Source organism: Ricinus communis, chromosome 1 (assembly GCF_019578655.1).
Source record: "Ricinus communis isolate WT05 ecotype wild-type chromosome 1, ASM1957865v1, whole genome shotgun sequence".
Classification (NCBI taxonomy): Eukaryota; Viridiplantae; Streptophyta; class Magnoliopsida; order Malpighiales; family Euphorbiaceae; genus Ricinus; species Ricinus communis.
Window position 1 is genome coordinate 18,318,180 of NC_063256.1, and position 16,743 is coordinate 18,334,922.

At 31.3% G+C, this 16,743-nt stretch overlaps 1 pseudogene; it reads left to right on the plus strand.

Annotated features, from left to right (window-relative positions):
- Positions 1-5,657, plus strand: part of LOC8280755 — a 60,003-nt pseudogene extending 54,346 nt beyond the window's left edge.
- Positions 5,658-16,743: the final 11,086 nt, after the last annotated feature.

Genomic DNA, 16,743 nt, shown 5'->3' on the forward strand with positions numbered 1-16,743 from the left:
TTAGTCAAACAGATCATAATCACCGTTCAATGTTTTGAACAACAGGGAGCCACTATGCCTTTTTGCTTTCGCTTTTCTTTTTTCCGTAAACTTCTTTTTCTTGTTAAGAATTTTTTAGTTTGTTTATAAAATATTTTATTTACTTAAATTTTTTTTATATTAAAATGATAAATATATTTATTTTATGCAATACAATATTCATATTAATTTATATTATCCTTTTAAAATATTTTTATTTTTTATTTTATCTGTTCTCATAACATGAAATAATATTTTCATTCTATTCCATAAAATAGAGTAATTATTTCTTTCTTTATTTTAATTAAAATTATTTAGAAACTTTTTTTATATTTTAATAATAGCTACAAATTGACTAACATGGATTGACGTGTTTACTGTTCGAATTTGATTTGCACCCAACTCTAACTTTGATCTATATGATTACGCATTTGATATTTTTAACTAAATTAACATAATTTAAGTAGAAATATAGAATAAATACTTATATCATATTAAAATAGTAATAATATTTGCTAATAGTTCTTTTTCCTAATTTCTTCTAATAATGATCTGAGGTGATTAATATAAATACAAAAACTAAAATAGTAATTAATTATTTATAAAAAAACATTTTAAACTAAATTGTGAGCAGTTCAAGCATGTACCATAAAATAACAATTTTAAGATTCTAGAATTAGATTGAATTATACTTAATGATTGAAAACTCTAATGGAATTGAACTTTTAGAAGTACACTTATCTTCAATGAATTATTAATATAATTTATTTTTAAATTAAATTAATAATGACTAAATTAAGTCAATTAACTACATACTTAATAAGACCATATCAGTAACCTCATTTGTTCCTCTCCTTTTCGCACCACTATATATATTATAATAAGTATGTTTCAAATTGTCTTTTAAATAAACTTAATCAATGGAGCACCATAAAAGAGGAAATGTCATAATTGAATAAATCATGGAGGGAGGATGTATTTTATTGCTATTGTTCATTGAATCATAAGAATCTAAAAGTGAGACAATTTGGAAAACGATTTTAACATATAAGGATTTGAAAAATACATTCTATATATTGATACTGTCCAGTCTGAACATCCTCCCCTTAGGAAGATAACCATTCCTTATGGAGAGAGTGAGATAGAGGCTACACCTTACAAATTGGTAGGCGAAGACCTAGATAGGAATGTCAAGAACATTGTTCAGCAGAACAATTTCTCAAATACCTGTCTAAACACTATAGAAAAGCAACTGGTTAGAATAGAAAACCAGATTCAAAAGCCCCCTGTAGTGGTGACATCTCCAATCCCTAGTACTGGTCAACTAAAAGAGTCGAACCAGTCAGAAAAGCTTAAAAACCCAGTTTTTAAGCCTTATCAGCTTACAAAGCCGAGCCAAAACCATTTCCAAAAGCAAACTGAGTTTGCCAAAGCAGTCAGAGAACAGCTAAGTAGGTTAGGAACCTCTGAGTCGTCCAAAAACCTAGTACCAGATACTCCTCAAAGTAGTAGGAATATCAGTGCTATAGGACAAGCCCAAAGCGATGAGTCTAACGATTCAAAGCTTGAAAGCCCCATTCCAAAACCCTTCAATATCAACAGATTGGGAATCCAAGCCCCTAGATTGACCTGGAATACTCCTAGGAGTACTGCTCCAGATCTAGGAATTGAAAATAGGAACAACATCCTAACCCAGTCTAGATTCAATGTCTCCTCCGTCTATGAATGGAATATAGATGGAATGTCTGAGTACAACATCCTTGGTCTCTTGCAACAGATGACCATAGCAGCCAATGCCTACAAAACCCAAAGTGGTACCTCTGATAGAGCCATTGCTGAGCTCCTGATAGCTGGATTTTCTGGCCAGTTAAAAGGATGGTGGGATTATCATCTCACTCAAGCACAGCAACTCCAAATCCTAGGTGCTATCCAAACAACAGTAGAAGGAACACCAATCCTAGATGAAATAGGAAATCCAATTGAGGATGCGGTTTCAACCTTAATCCTCACTATTTCCCTACATTTCATAGGAGACCCTTCTCTGCTTAAAGACAAAAATGCCGAGCTCCTTAGCAATCTTACCTGTAAGAAGCTTAGCAATTTCCAAAGTTACAAAGACACTTTCCTAACCAGAGTCATGCTTAGGGAAGATTCTAGCCAACCTTTCTGGAAAGAAAAGTTTTTAGCCGGTTTGCCTAAGATTTTAGGTGAAAGAGTTAGGAATACCATAAAAGAAGCCCATAGCGGTCAAATCCTTTATGATTTCTACACTTATGGAGAGTTAGTTAGTCTAACCCAGAACTTTCTGAATCTGTCTCAGAACAATCAGTTGAGGTTTTGATTTCATCAATTTGAAATTCTTCCTCACTGTTTGAGAACTCTGATTCAGATGAATCAACTAGAAGAGCGAAATCTTTTGCAAAACTTCTTCTTCTATTTGAAGCTCAGCGTTTTGGAAAACTTACAATACTTGAAGTATGGCCTTTCTTACCACATTTAAAGCATGTAATTTTTGAAAAATCTTTTTTAGAATCTTTCTTTGGAAATTTAGAATGAAATTTGGAAGAAGATGGCTTTTTATAGAAATTCTCCTTGCTTTTAGAAGGCTTTCTATATTTGGAAAATCGCTTCTTTTTGAAAGACTTTGAATAAGAAAGGCCACCTCAAGTAAAAGAAAGTGGATCCTCTACATATGTTGCCACCTCAAGTAACATCCCACAATCAATCCATTACTATTTACTTAGTCCATCCATCCTAATTGGAAAACATAAATCTACTAACAACTATTTATCATTAAAAAAAATTAATTCATATAATATCTTCCTCTTCCAAATTTTATTATTATAAAGAAATATCAATCTAATTTTAAGTACAAAAGAAATTAAATTTAAGGATTTAACTTATCTAAAATTCTTAAATATTAAAGTATAGCCTACTGCAATTAAACTCGAATTATTTAATAATTTTTTTGTAAAACAATCATTTAAAATAACTATCATTTATTATTAAATGATAAAATTTAAATTATTATAAATTTCTTCTATGAGTACACCCTAGACCCATCAATATCCCTAACACTATATTATTTAAAACCTCTTTGAGCATCCACACAACCGTGACACAATAATTATTATTTGAAGTCTCCCTAACCAATTACAAATAATTCACCGATAACCAATCATATTATTTTACACTCGCAATCACCATACAGTTTACTATGACGCCGAATGCCATCTATCTGAGAGAACTTTGATCCATCGAGTCTTGTCCAAACCATTCAATATACTTTAATAATTCTCAGTAAAATATATTTTAGTATACTTTTCATTTTCGCTTTGTTTAAAACTTACAGCATTATGTCTGAGGCCGACCGTCCGATATGCTACTCAACGTATTTAACATGAAACTTATATGATGCATGAGTGAACACGTGCGACTCGATGTATGTGAAGTGTACTGAAAGACTATCAGACACAACGCTAAAGTTTAAAATTTTATGAAAATGATAAAACCATTTCTAAAATAGTTTCAATCTTTTTTAAAATGTTTATAATACTTTTGAAAATTTATAAGTTCATTTCGAAGTCTCGTGGATGATAATTCTTTGAACATCTGACTTTCGAGCCCTCTAGATCCACTAAGAATATCATCCTCCAATAAACTGAGAGGGTCCCCACTTTTGCTGTCAAATCAGTCTATTTGGATAGTAGCAGTATTTTTTCCTGACGACTGATTAACATCATAATAAAGGTACAAACACAGACAATCACATCAACATCAATAAACAACAAGCAACACTAATCAAAATAACAATAGCAAAGCACTTGTAGATTAATATTACTTGTCAAGCATGTGCCTATTTCCAAATATTACCCCATCGTCAAGGAGGTTCTAACTCAATCTCATTATGCAGTTAAAATCTACTTTTTCACATAATGCATGCACGTATATCATCTTAATTACTAAGTCTCATTGTGACAGCCTAGCCTAGAGAAGTGGTCCGACGAGGCGGGAAGTGGACGTCAAGGCAAAGATAGGATGCTTGAACAAGGAGTGGCTTCTGATAGGCTTCTAGGATGGCAACACTCTAAGGTACGGGGGTACATGAATGAAACAAATTGCACATTGAAATAGGATGGGGAATGATTGATAAGATATATGTAGAGAGTTGGAACTAATCACATGAGGCATTTTTTGGTTGTTTGGCTATGGAGTTGTAGGAACTCCAAAGTTAAACGTGCTTGGTTTAGAGAAATCCCAAGATGGGGGACCTCTTGGGAAGTTCTCGAACCCGCCAAAGGGACAAAACTGTAAGGCCAATGGAAGCCAAAGCGGACAATATCTCATGTGATTTACTTTTGAGTCGTTACAAATGGTATTAGAGCAGGACCCCTACAGTAGATGTATGGTTCAAGGACGAACTAGGCGGAAGCTAATGGGCATTTGATAGCCCGGCACGAAGAAATGGTTTGACGAGGGCGGGGAAGTGGACGCCGAGGCAAAGATAGGATGCCTAGACAAGGAGCGGCTTCTGGTAGGCTTCTAGGATGGCAACATTCTAAGGTACGGGGGTACATGAATGAAACGAATTGCACATTGAAATAGGATGGGGAATGATTGATAAGATATATGTAGAGTTGGAACTAATCACATGAGGCATTTTTGGTTGTTTGGCTATGGAGTTGTAGGAACTCCAAAGTTAAACGTGCTTGGTTTAGAGAAATCCCAAGATGGGGGACCTTTTGGGAAGTTCTCAAACCCTTGAAAGGACAAAACTGTAAGGCCAATGGAGGCCAAAGCGGACAATATCTCATGTGATTTACTTTTGAGTCGTTACAAATGGTATTAGAGCAGGACCCCTATAGTAGATGTATGGTTCAAGGACGAACTAGGCGGAATCTAATGGGCATTTGATAGCCCACCGAAGAAATGGTTTGACGAGGGCAGGAAGTGGACGCCGAGGCAAAGATAGGATGCCTAGACAAGGAGCGGCTTCTGGTAGGCTTCTAGGATGGCAACACTCTAAGGTACGGGGGTACATGAATGAATCGAATTGCATATTAAAATGGGGTGGGGAATGGTTGATAACATATTTGTAAAGAGTTGGAACTAATCACATGAGGTGCTTTTTTATTGTTTGGCTGTGGAGTTGTAGGAACTCCAAAGTTAAACGTGCTTAATTTAGAGAAATTCCAGGATGGAGGACCTCTTGGAAAGTTCTCGAACCCACCAAAGGGACAAAACTGTAAGGCTAGTGGGGGCCAAAGCAGAAAATATCTTATGTGATCTGGTTCCGGGTCATTACACTCAGAATCAACCAATGAGGATGTACTCTAGTCTATGGAATGCTGATTGGGCTCAAGAGGTGGATTTGTCAAGACAGATTGGAGTCAAGCTCCATTCACTGCTTCCTATAGGAACTTCAATGCCAATGCTTATATCTGGTATAATGGAGCATCTTCTTGTGGTAGAAATTCATCATCATCTGCAACTAAAAAAGTTCATGGCTTTCAAAGGAGCTTGATTCAACAAGTCAAGAGAAGTTGCAATAGGTGCAGAAGAATTATATGATATATAATTACTGCACTGATACTAAAAGGTTCCCAGAAGGACTCCCTCGAGAATGCAGCATGTCCTAGTTCAAACTTCACTTGTTAGAAGCTATATTCCTTATTCATTTTTTATCTTGTAATTGTGTCGACAAATTATATCAATTTTTTGTTAGTACATATTGAGAATTTCCGAAGGAGCAAGAAATTAAATTATTTTGTTTCTACGCTAGAAATAAGCATAATATCGACTGCTCTTTTATTGATAAGCTGCATGATTAGGAATTTCAGAAAAGAAAGAAATAAACTTTTCAAAAAGCATAGTTTGCAGCAACTAATTCTTTTTCTTTTATAGTAAATATGATTAATGCATTAATTTGTTAAAAGTTTTTATCTCTTAATTTAACTAAGATTTCGAATTTGATCCTATCTAATATTAAAGCTAAAACTTTTAAAATAATATTTTACCATCCACTAGTATTATGCCCAATACGCTTTAAAACTTTTGAGGTCATATTTTACTATTTGCTAACATTATGTCTAACACGCTTTAGATTATTTTAGATTACTAGATATAAAAAATATATAAAAGTTTGAACTCAAAAAATAATCTCCGCACTAAATAACTAGCCACTAGTACAAACCACGATAGTTCTCATAGCTATTTATGCAAAAATATTTATTGTCACATTACGTGACAAACATACAGTAAAATCAATGGAATATTATAAAAGAATTTTCTTCATGCATAACATTTTAAAAAGAAAAGTTTTATGATTAAAAATACAAAAAAATAAATTTTTATATTTTTAAAAAAAAAATCTATGTGGCATTTTTTTCTGGAATTTTATAAGAAAAAAATACCAAAAGTGTACTTATAAGACATCCAAAGGATTTTTTTTAAGATTTTGCATTATTACGACTTCAGTTTTTATTTTATATCTTTTCTGAATTTTTGTTAAAAAAAGATACTAAAAATATATCTACAAGATATCGAAAGATAAAGATACTAAAAGTACTATAAGATACTGGAATGATATTATTTTTAATTCGTATTATTATGAATTCAATTTTTATTTTATATCATTTTATTTTTTTATAATTTCGTTAGAAAAAATATTAAAAGTATATCTAAAAGATATTCCTCGTGGTCCTAAAGTCATTGTAGAAACTAAAGGGGACAATGACAACGATGAATATAATCAGTTGCTGAAAGAATAGAGGAAAAGATGAGCTATAACTTCTAGTAGTCCTATAACAAGAAGTATGGCTGATGAAATAGTGAACAAAGGATATCATGATGATGAATTCAAGAGAGAGTCCACTATTTTTATTGTCTCTACTATGCTGAAGGGCCACAAGAGCAGAAAATGCAACTATAAGATTCTACTTTCTCTAATCAATTTCAATGAAATTAATGAGTTCAATTGGTATCATTACACTGTAAAAAGTCTGGTACGTTCAAGAATGGAAAAAGAAATAAGTGTAAAAATGTTAAAAATCACAAAGTATAGCAGTCTTAAGCAACCTCTTAGACACAGAAAAATTAATAGTCTCACTCCTTTATGATGATAAAATACTACTAGAAAAAAGTCTTTATTAAAAGCAGGACATCACTTCACTCTAGACTTGTATAACTTTCGTATCCAAGAATTATTGTGACAATAATATTCTGTTACTAACCTGAAGAAAACACATAGATATATTAAAATATAAGTGTGGGTTCACTGAAATATAACTGAAGATTCATTATAACATAATTGCAGGTTTATTGGAATATAACTGCAGTTATATTGGAATATAACTTCAGGTTCATTAAAATATAACTGCAGGTTCATTGGAATGTAACTGCAGGTTTATTATAATATAACTGTAGGTTCATTGGAATGTAAATGCTTGTATATTGGAATGTAAATGCTTGTATATTGGAATATAACATCAGGTTCATTAAAATATAACTGCAGGTTCATTCTTTTGAATATAAATCCAGGTTTATTAGAACTTAACTGCAGGTATATTGGAATATAACTTCAGGTTCAGTAAAATATAACTGCAAGTTCATGAGAAAATAATTACAGGTTTATTAAAACAATTAGTAAAAAAGTCAGGTTCATTTGAAATAACTAATCCAATAAAATGCAAACTATGCCTCTGTATCAATATACTTCATAACATAATTGAATAATTCTACAAATCCTTTTTGACTTCTTAAGTACTTGATGTTCTTCTTTGAGTTCTCTCCTATGTGCCAAATATAAACTCTATGATGTGAGTTTGGGAACACCATAAAATTGCAATGACCATAATATGATTGATCATCATTATTTTTATGGATGTTTACCTCCCGTAGATCTTAAAAAGGTACTAAACTGCTATACAAAGGACTCAATTCTATTATTTAATAGAAAACCACAACCAAACATCACATTGATGCAATGATGATTTATACCAACAAATAGGCCCCAAATAATATTATATCTATTAGTGCGATATATGGTATCATGGACTAACAAATCTCTAAACATCTCATAATCTTATCTTATCTAAGCATCTCTTCAAAATAAAAAATATAAAAATCTTGTATCAACATCAATCTCAAAATCAAAGAAAAAGTCCTTTTCATTTAACTGTCTTTTTCTAAATATCTCAATCAAAGCATTCGAATTGGTGCCATCCAATTTCTTCATGTTTTGTAATGCTAAATTAGTATAAGCATCTTTAACTGTAAAACTAATAAATGGTGATCCTCCATATTGATTTTTTTAGCAACCTAATACCATCAACAATAACAACTCCACTTTAAATGCTTAAAATAACTCAGCTGGTTTTTTTGTAACTCCTCTATGTGAACGAAGCAAATAAGTTTTACTTGATGGACATAACTCATAATTAATGTTCCTTTTTCATATTTTTTTATAGTCCAAACTCATTCTTCATCAATATCAAACTAAATAGAAGCTTTACAACCAGATCGAATATCAAGTTTCGAATAACACTTATTTTTTTTCTTTTTCTCCAGCCTTTGAGCAACAAAATCTTTTCATTGATATTCTTTTGTCATCTGCTCTAGATCTTTGTTTACTCTTTCTAATACTGAACCTACTCTGAATGCATACTCATTGTATAAATCATAAGCTTCACCAACAAATTTGATAGACAGTCCAGATAAATCCTCAACAGCTGCATTGTTACTATTATCAACTGTAAGAATAGAAAATATATTGAAACTCAATTTAATACATAATAGACCTATTTTATTTCAATAATAATCATGTACTATAAACATAATGAATCTAAATATTATAAATAATGAACATGTATTTCATATGTAATAAACTTATAGTGCAAACATAATGAACCTATAGTATAAACATAATGAACCTATAATAATGAACCTCAATCCTGTATATAATGAACCTGTTCCTTTTCGATAATGAAACTAGAATTATGAGCATTATAAACCTATAGTTTCTAGACAATAATCATAATATTCTTTTAGCAGTTGAACATTCAGCTGCACAATTATTTTATTGATTCAAAATTTTCAGATTTCATCCATTAAATTCTCTATCAATCAAATTCTATCACAAAAAATGAAAGAATAAAGAATTTCATATCATAAATATCTATCAATGAGAAGAAAAGAAGAAAGAAGCAAAGGAATGAAGAACGAAATTGTGTTATAATGAACAAAAAAAGAAAGAAAAGAACGAATTAACAAAATTATGAACCAGAGAACAAAAGCTAAAGAAAAGAATCGATTCGAAAGTTTGAATGATAGAAAATAGAGAATAAAGAAGACAAAATAGCATCAAACAGCAAAAAAAATCACTATTCTGTTATAAATGGCAAAAACAGAATGGGATGTTATTTTGGAAAAGAAATCCTCTCACACATGCCATTTAAATTCTGCCCCATCATTTGAATAAAACAGCAGTGCTTTGGACACGAGTACACAATGCAATTCAGGTCCCCGTATAATTTGCCTTGTAGGACCGTTTCAAAAGGCAGAAATAGCAATGGGGTTCAGGTAGGATAAAGACGGAGACACATTTGGAAGATTTCCCTTTACGCTTCTTCGCGCAGATGTCCCCATTCTCTATTTTACTACTTTTAATAAAATAATTTACGATAATTTTGAATAACTTTTGTTACATTTAAATACATTTGTAAATATTAATATATCTTTTTATACAAAAATTAATATAATAATAAAACAAAAATAATTTTTTTGTGTTTTTGAACTCTAATTCATCTTTTTATACTTATATAAGAATACATTGTATTAGAAATTAATTTGATTAAGGTAGGAGTAAATGAGTGAGAAAGTATAGAGTCCAATTAATAAAATTGAGTTTGAATCCAATCAATACCAGAATGACTAGAACTAGCCACTTAGTTGGTTAGACCTTTACTCTTATAAATTCATCTTATTTCTTATTCTTGAACGATATATTAAACAATTTTTACTGTTATAAATTGTTTATATTTCTTGTTCTTTAATAATGTAAGATCCCTAATACTCCCCTCATGTACAATTGGAATTTGACTTTAACGCTCTATTTTCACTTAAAACTGAAATCCTTAGTTCACTCTTGTGAATTGTTTATATTTCGTATTCTTTAGTAATGTGGGAATTCAATGTAAGAAAGTGTAGAACCCAACTAACTTGAAGTTAAAATTCTTAATTTAATTAAAGCGGAAGTTAAATGAGTGAAAGAGGGGTCCTTATATCCTGGTCCTTAAACTACAATGTATTGTGGTTCGACTCAGGTAACACACGTGTGTCAAAGATATTAACTCGCGTTTTTTAATAATTTATGTTTATTAAATTTATGCTTAATATTTACTACTTTTTGATCATTGAACATGCATTGATTGTTCATGGTTTTAACATTAAATATTCATTGTTTACTTTTATTTTATTAAAAAAGAATTTTGTACCACAATATAAATATTTGTAGTATAATTTTAACTTGATGTTTTTTGTTTACTAACGGTAATGACAGTTCATGTTATGTCTTTAACAAACTAATGACTACTAGACCTATAAATGATAATTGTTTATGTCAATTACAAAAATCTTTCAATATGCATCATAAAACAGTGAATTTAACTTTTATAAAGAATCAATATTATTTTTATCTGAGAACAATATTTTATAGTGATACGAAAAATATATATAAAGTTAAAACCACTAAATTTATAAAAAATAATGAATATGCAGATCATATATGATGAACATCCTTCACCAAAATAATGAACATCTAAAAGTTGACGGAATAAAAAATGAATATCGTTACAATAAACAATGAATATTTGTGCATATTGATAATAAATATTAATATCCATAAAAATGTAACACTTTTGGTTATTGAATTCTCAATTATATGTGGATGAATTTCTTAATTTGTCAAATGTGTAAAAGAATAGTTTCCTTCAGTATCAATATAATCTTTTAATATATAAACACTTTCTAAAATTATATTATATTAGTTTTAATAAATAATTTATTTTATCATTTATCAAAAGTATATCGATTTTTAATTTCTCTGGAGCATGACTATTAAAAAAATAAACAAATGTGTTAATAATTATGTTATTTTTTTATTCTTTACATATATAATATAAATATCTATATATTAAATTCTGATACATAAAAGTTTTTTATCACGTGTTACTATTTTTTGACATATAAGATTTTATTTTGACATGTGCACTTATTTTATATATAATTTTATAATTTTTATATTAATTTATTGATAATTTTATATTATTTTATAATAAAATCTTAAAATATAAAAAACTAAGAAAAGTACTAAAAATATTTAATTTATTATTAATTTTAAATATTATAGATAATTGTAAAATATCAATTTATATATAAATTCAATTTATATTGAAGAATAATAAATAAATTATATGTCGATTTTTAATTATGTTTATGTTTAAATACTAGTAATATAAACACCAACTTCTTTCAATATTAAACTTTAAATGAATAATTTAGTTAATATTTACAATATTTGTAAGTATTTTAAAAAGACAAAAAAAAATGTGAAATATTTAAAAAACCAAAAAAATAGCCACAAAAAATATATGTTTAACAAGAAATAGTAATACATTAAGTATATGTTAGATATCTCAACCTTTTTCAAATAAAATAAAGCTTTCAACTTTTTTCAAATAAAGCTGACTACAAATTCCAAAAAAAATAAAATTGAACAATAAAAGATATACGTTCGCCAAATAATAATATATTTTAGATATTTGAAAATTTTCAAAATGAAATAAAATGCAACTCAGAAAATGTATAATGACAAAAGGTAAATATTTGCTAAAACATGGGATATGTTAGGTATTTATAAAATATTTAAAACTAATTTTTACTCTACGTAGAAAATTTGTTTTGACCTTTATATACAACTCTTTTTCTCTCATCATGACTTTCTCTCTACTACCATTTTTTCCATCTTGTCTTTTCTTTCTCCTCCTGCCATCTTAGTCTCCCAAACTCTAGCTATAAGGTCTTCCTTACATCGTCAGCTCTCTTCACCTCTTGTTTTGCTAGAAACAACCTAAATTTAATGAATCAACAACGTAAAGATTCAAGCCTTAGTCTTCTCTTGCTACCATCATCAGTTCAACCATTTGACGGCCTTCTTTGCCCAAATTTTACTAGAAAGTAAAAGTCTAGGGAGGCCGGATTGTGAGAATGGTGATTTCGTATGGAAAGAATATCCTTCCAATATCAGAACAGAATAAAGAAGACTAACCTCTCTTTGTTTTTAATTGGATAAATGCATAATTGGCCCCAGTATTTTTATTGTTTTCGATAATTCACCCTTGTACATTTCTTTATCCACATTGAGTTTTTATACTTTAATTTTATTGATATTGAATTTTTTTTTAACAGCAAGTTAGTGCATATGTCACACGCTTCGTTAATGAGTGTGAATAATATTTTGAGCTTTTTTATTAATTTTTTTAAACATTTACCTTTATTTTTATTTTTTAACAATAAATTTTTATATTTTTATTTTTTTGACAATAAATCTTTATATTTTTATTTTTAGCAACAATAATCTTTTGAGATTTATTATTTAAAATTTGATTAATAATAAACAATAAAGATATTATAATTTTATTTTATTTTATTTTAATTAATAATACTTAAAGTATTAGTTAAATCATAAATCTATTAATAAAATATAAAAATGCTAATGACCAATTAATATACAGGATGGGAATAACAAATAGAAACAGTTGCTAATATCCTATAGGCTGAGGAGTAAAAGGATGAATCCACCTGATTTTACATTTGATTAGCTAGTCAGTGAGACAATAACTTATGAAGGCGATGACCAGTAGCTAATATTATTTTGTTTTTAACAAGAATTGTATTATAGTTGGTATTCTATTTATCATTTAACTATGCAATATATATATAGAGTGTAAAAATTTAATTTAAGAACTAATCTTTTAACTGTAATGGTATTGTTAATTTTTTAACAAGAATGGTACTAACTAACTTTTTTTAATCGATTAAACTTGTGTTATTTTAGTGGTATCAAGAAAGGAAATTACTAAAATAAACTCTAAAATAAATCCACACGAATGTATAGATAATTAGTGTAGAAAAATATGAACCTGATAGAGCAAAATCACAGCTAATAATTTGAGAAAATAAAGATAAAGAAAAATAAAATACACAATAGAACACACAGATTTACGTGAAAAACCCCTAAACAAAATAGGGTAAAAACCACGGTTAGGATAGAAGAATTTCACTATAAGAAAATAAGAGGAGTTACAATCTCTCTATTATTAAAGGAGAAAACATTAAAATTCTCTCTTTATAATAGGAGAAAAATAATTGTTTAACTCTCTAATATTTTTCTCTTATTTTTTGGAATGAATAAATAACAAAGTGAGGCCTCTATTATATAGGCTTGGAAGGTACCTCAAGATTGTTAACTTAGCAATGTGAGAGAAATACTCCTCAAAATTAATAACTTAGCAATGTGGGAGAGATACAAGTCCCTAAATATCAATAATCTCCCACTTGAAGATTTGATTGAGGATCAGTCAGATATTCGCACCGTTCTTTCTTCCTTGCCTTTTCATGCTGCTTATGCTTTTGTCAAGCCACTAGAGGATTGACACCAAATAAATTTATCAGCGTTAACTGCCGTCGTCAAAAAATCTGCTAGGTTGTCTTTAGTATGAATTTTCTGCATATCCACAGTGCCCTCTTCCACTTTTTCACAAACGAAGTGATATTGGACTCGTATGTGCTTTGACTTTGAATGAAAAGCTGGATTCTTTGCGAGATGCAAGGCACTATGACTGTCACAGAACATAGGAATATGCTCTTGTTCGTGCCCGAGTTCCTTCATCATCATTCGCAACCATACTGCTTCCTTACTAGCTTGTGTAGCTGCTACATATTCTGCTTCTATTGTTGATTGTTGCCACAACTGACTGTAGTTTTGATACCCAGCTCACAGCTCCGCCAGTAAGTGTGAACACATACCCTGTAGTAGATTTACTTTTATCAAGATCACCTGTATAATCTGAGTCAACATATCCTCTGATAATAAAGTCTGATCCTCCATAACACAATGCAACATCTGAGGTTCCCCTAACATATCTTAGGATCCTTTTTACAGCATTCCAATGCTCTCTGCCAGGATTCGCCATGTACCGACTTACTACTCCCACTGCATGTGCAATGTCTGGTCATGTACAAATCATCGCGAACATTAAACTCCGTACTACTTATGCATACGGTACTCGAGACATTTCCATCCTTCCTTCTTCACTGCTAGGACTCATACTGGAGGATAATTTGAAACTAACAGGAAGTAGGGTAGAAATTGACTTACAATCTTGCATATTAAAGCGTCGCAAGACCTTCTTCAAATAATTTTTTTGAGAAAGCCAAATCTTCCTATTGTTTTTGTCTCAGTGAATTTGCATCCCTAGAATCTAGTTTGCTAGTCCCAAGTCCTTCATTTCAAATTTCTAGCCAACTGTGCCTTTAGTTCTTCAATATGATCTTTGTTGGGGCCTACTACCAACATGTCATCTACATACAATAGTAAGATAATAAAATCACTTTTACCAAACCTTTTGAAATATGCACAAGGGTCTGCATTAAGTCTGTTGTATCCAAGGCTCATGATGAAGGAATCAAATCTCTTATACCAATACCTCGGTGCCTGCTTTAGACCGTATAGAGATTTGTTCAACCTACAAACCAAGTTCCGCTTTCCTTTTTCTTCAAAACCTTCTAGCTGGAGCATATAAATTTCTTCCTCAAGATCTCCATGAAGAAAAGTTGTTTTCACATATAGCTGCTCTAGATGTAAGTCAAATGTAGCACACATCGCCAAGATACTCGAACTGTTGTTAATCGAACCACAGGGGAAAATATTTCGTTGAAGTCAATCCCCTCCTTCTGAGCATATCCTTTCACCACCATTCTTGCACGAAATCGCTCCACTTGATCATCACTATTTCTTTTGATCTTAAAGACCCATTTGTTGCCAATGGTCTTTCTTCCTTGTGGTAGTGGCACAAGCTCCCAAGTCTTGGAGAGTTGATGGCTCCCCTTCCTCAATTAGAAGACAATATGCGACATTGCTGCCTATATCATAATCTTTCTGCCAGGTTGGTGTAAATTTTATATGTTTTCCCTTTCCAAGTTGTGACTCTTCAGACTCAGCTGGCTCTTTAAACTCGATTGGTTCTTCCTCTTCGTGCTCTAGTGCTGCTTCAGAAGAATCTTCTTCTGTAGACTTTCTTTCCACCTGTATAGTTGTAGTCTCTGAATTTTCTTTTGAAGTGCTATCATCTTCTCCCTTCAATTTATCTTCTAAGAATATTACATCCCTGTTGATTATAACCTTGTGGGCAGTAGGATCCCACAGGCGATACCCCTTCACACCATCAGCATATCCCAAGAACAAATACTTCTTGGATTTTGGATCCAGCTTTGTAGTTTCTTAGGTATTATACATCACATACACAGGACTTCCAAATATATGGAGGTTTGAATAATCAACTGACTCAACTGATTTCCCAGTCCACTTCTCCATCGGTGTCTTTTGATCAATTGCTGTAGATGGAGACCGGTTAATCACATAACAGTGTTAATCGCCTTATTCAGACTGCAGGCTCCCAACATTGCTCTAGTTCTTTCTAACAGAGTTCTGTTCATCTGCTCTGCCACTCCATTTTGTTGAGGAGTGTATGCCATAGTGAACTGCCTCTTGATGCTTTCTTGCTTGCAAAAGCTATCAAATTCATTACCTGTGTATTCTCCTCCATTATCTGTCCTCAAACACTTTATCTTTTTACCTGAATCAAGTTCAACCTGCGCTTTGTAAGTTTTGAAAACTACAAATACATCTCCCTTGCTCTTGATAAGATACACCCAACATCTCCTGGAGTAATCATCGATGAAGGACACAAAGTACTTATCTCCTCCTAGTGATGAAACTGGTGCTTGCCATACATCAGAGTGAACTAATTCTAGAACATCCTTGCTTCTGGAATTGGATGCATTGAACTGTAGTCGATGCTGCTTGCTTATTATGCAATGCTCACAAAAGGGTAATGACACCTTTGTGAGACCAGGAAGTAGATTTTTCTCAGCAAGAACCTTCATGCCTTGTTCAGACATATGTCCAAGCTTTTGATGTCACACTATTGCAGATCTCTCGCTCGAACTACTTGAAGCAACAGATGCTTCTGCTTCATGCACGGTCTCTCCTAAAAGCATATACAAATTAACAGCAACTTTTTCTCCTTTCATAATTACAAGCGCTCCTCGACTAATCTTCATGATTCCTTTCTGAACTTTGATGATGCAATTAAGATCATCCAGTTGTCCCAGATATAACAAATTCTTCTTCAGACCTTCCATATGTCGCACTCCTTGAATAGTGCGGACTGTACCGTCGTGCATCTTCAACCTGATAGTTCCAATGCCTATGATCTTTAAGGCATTATCTTCATAACTATACACAGATCCTCCTAAGATAGGTTCATAACGATGAAACCACTCTCTTTGAGAGGTCATGTGATAAGTTCCTCCTGAGTCAAGAAGCCATACATCAGCAAATCTCTTCCTGCTCTTAATTGATATTGCTGCTTCATAGCACAATAC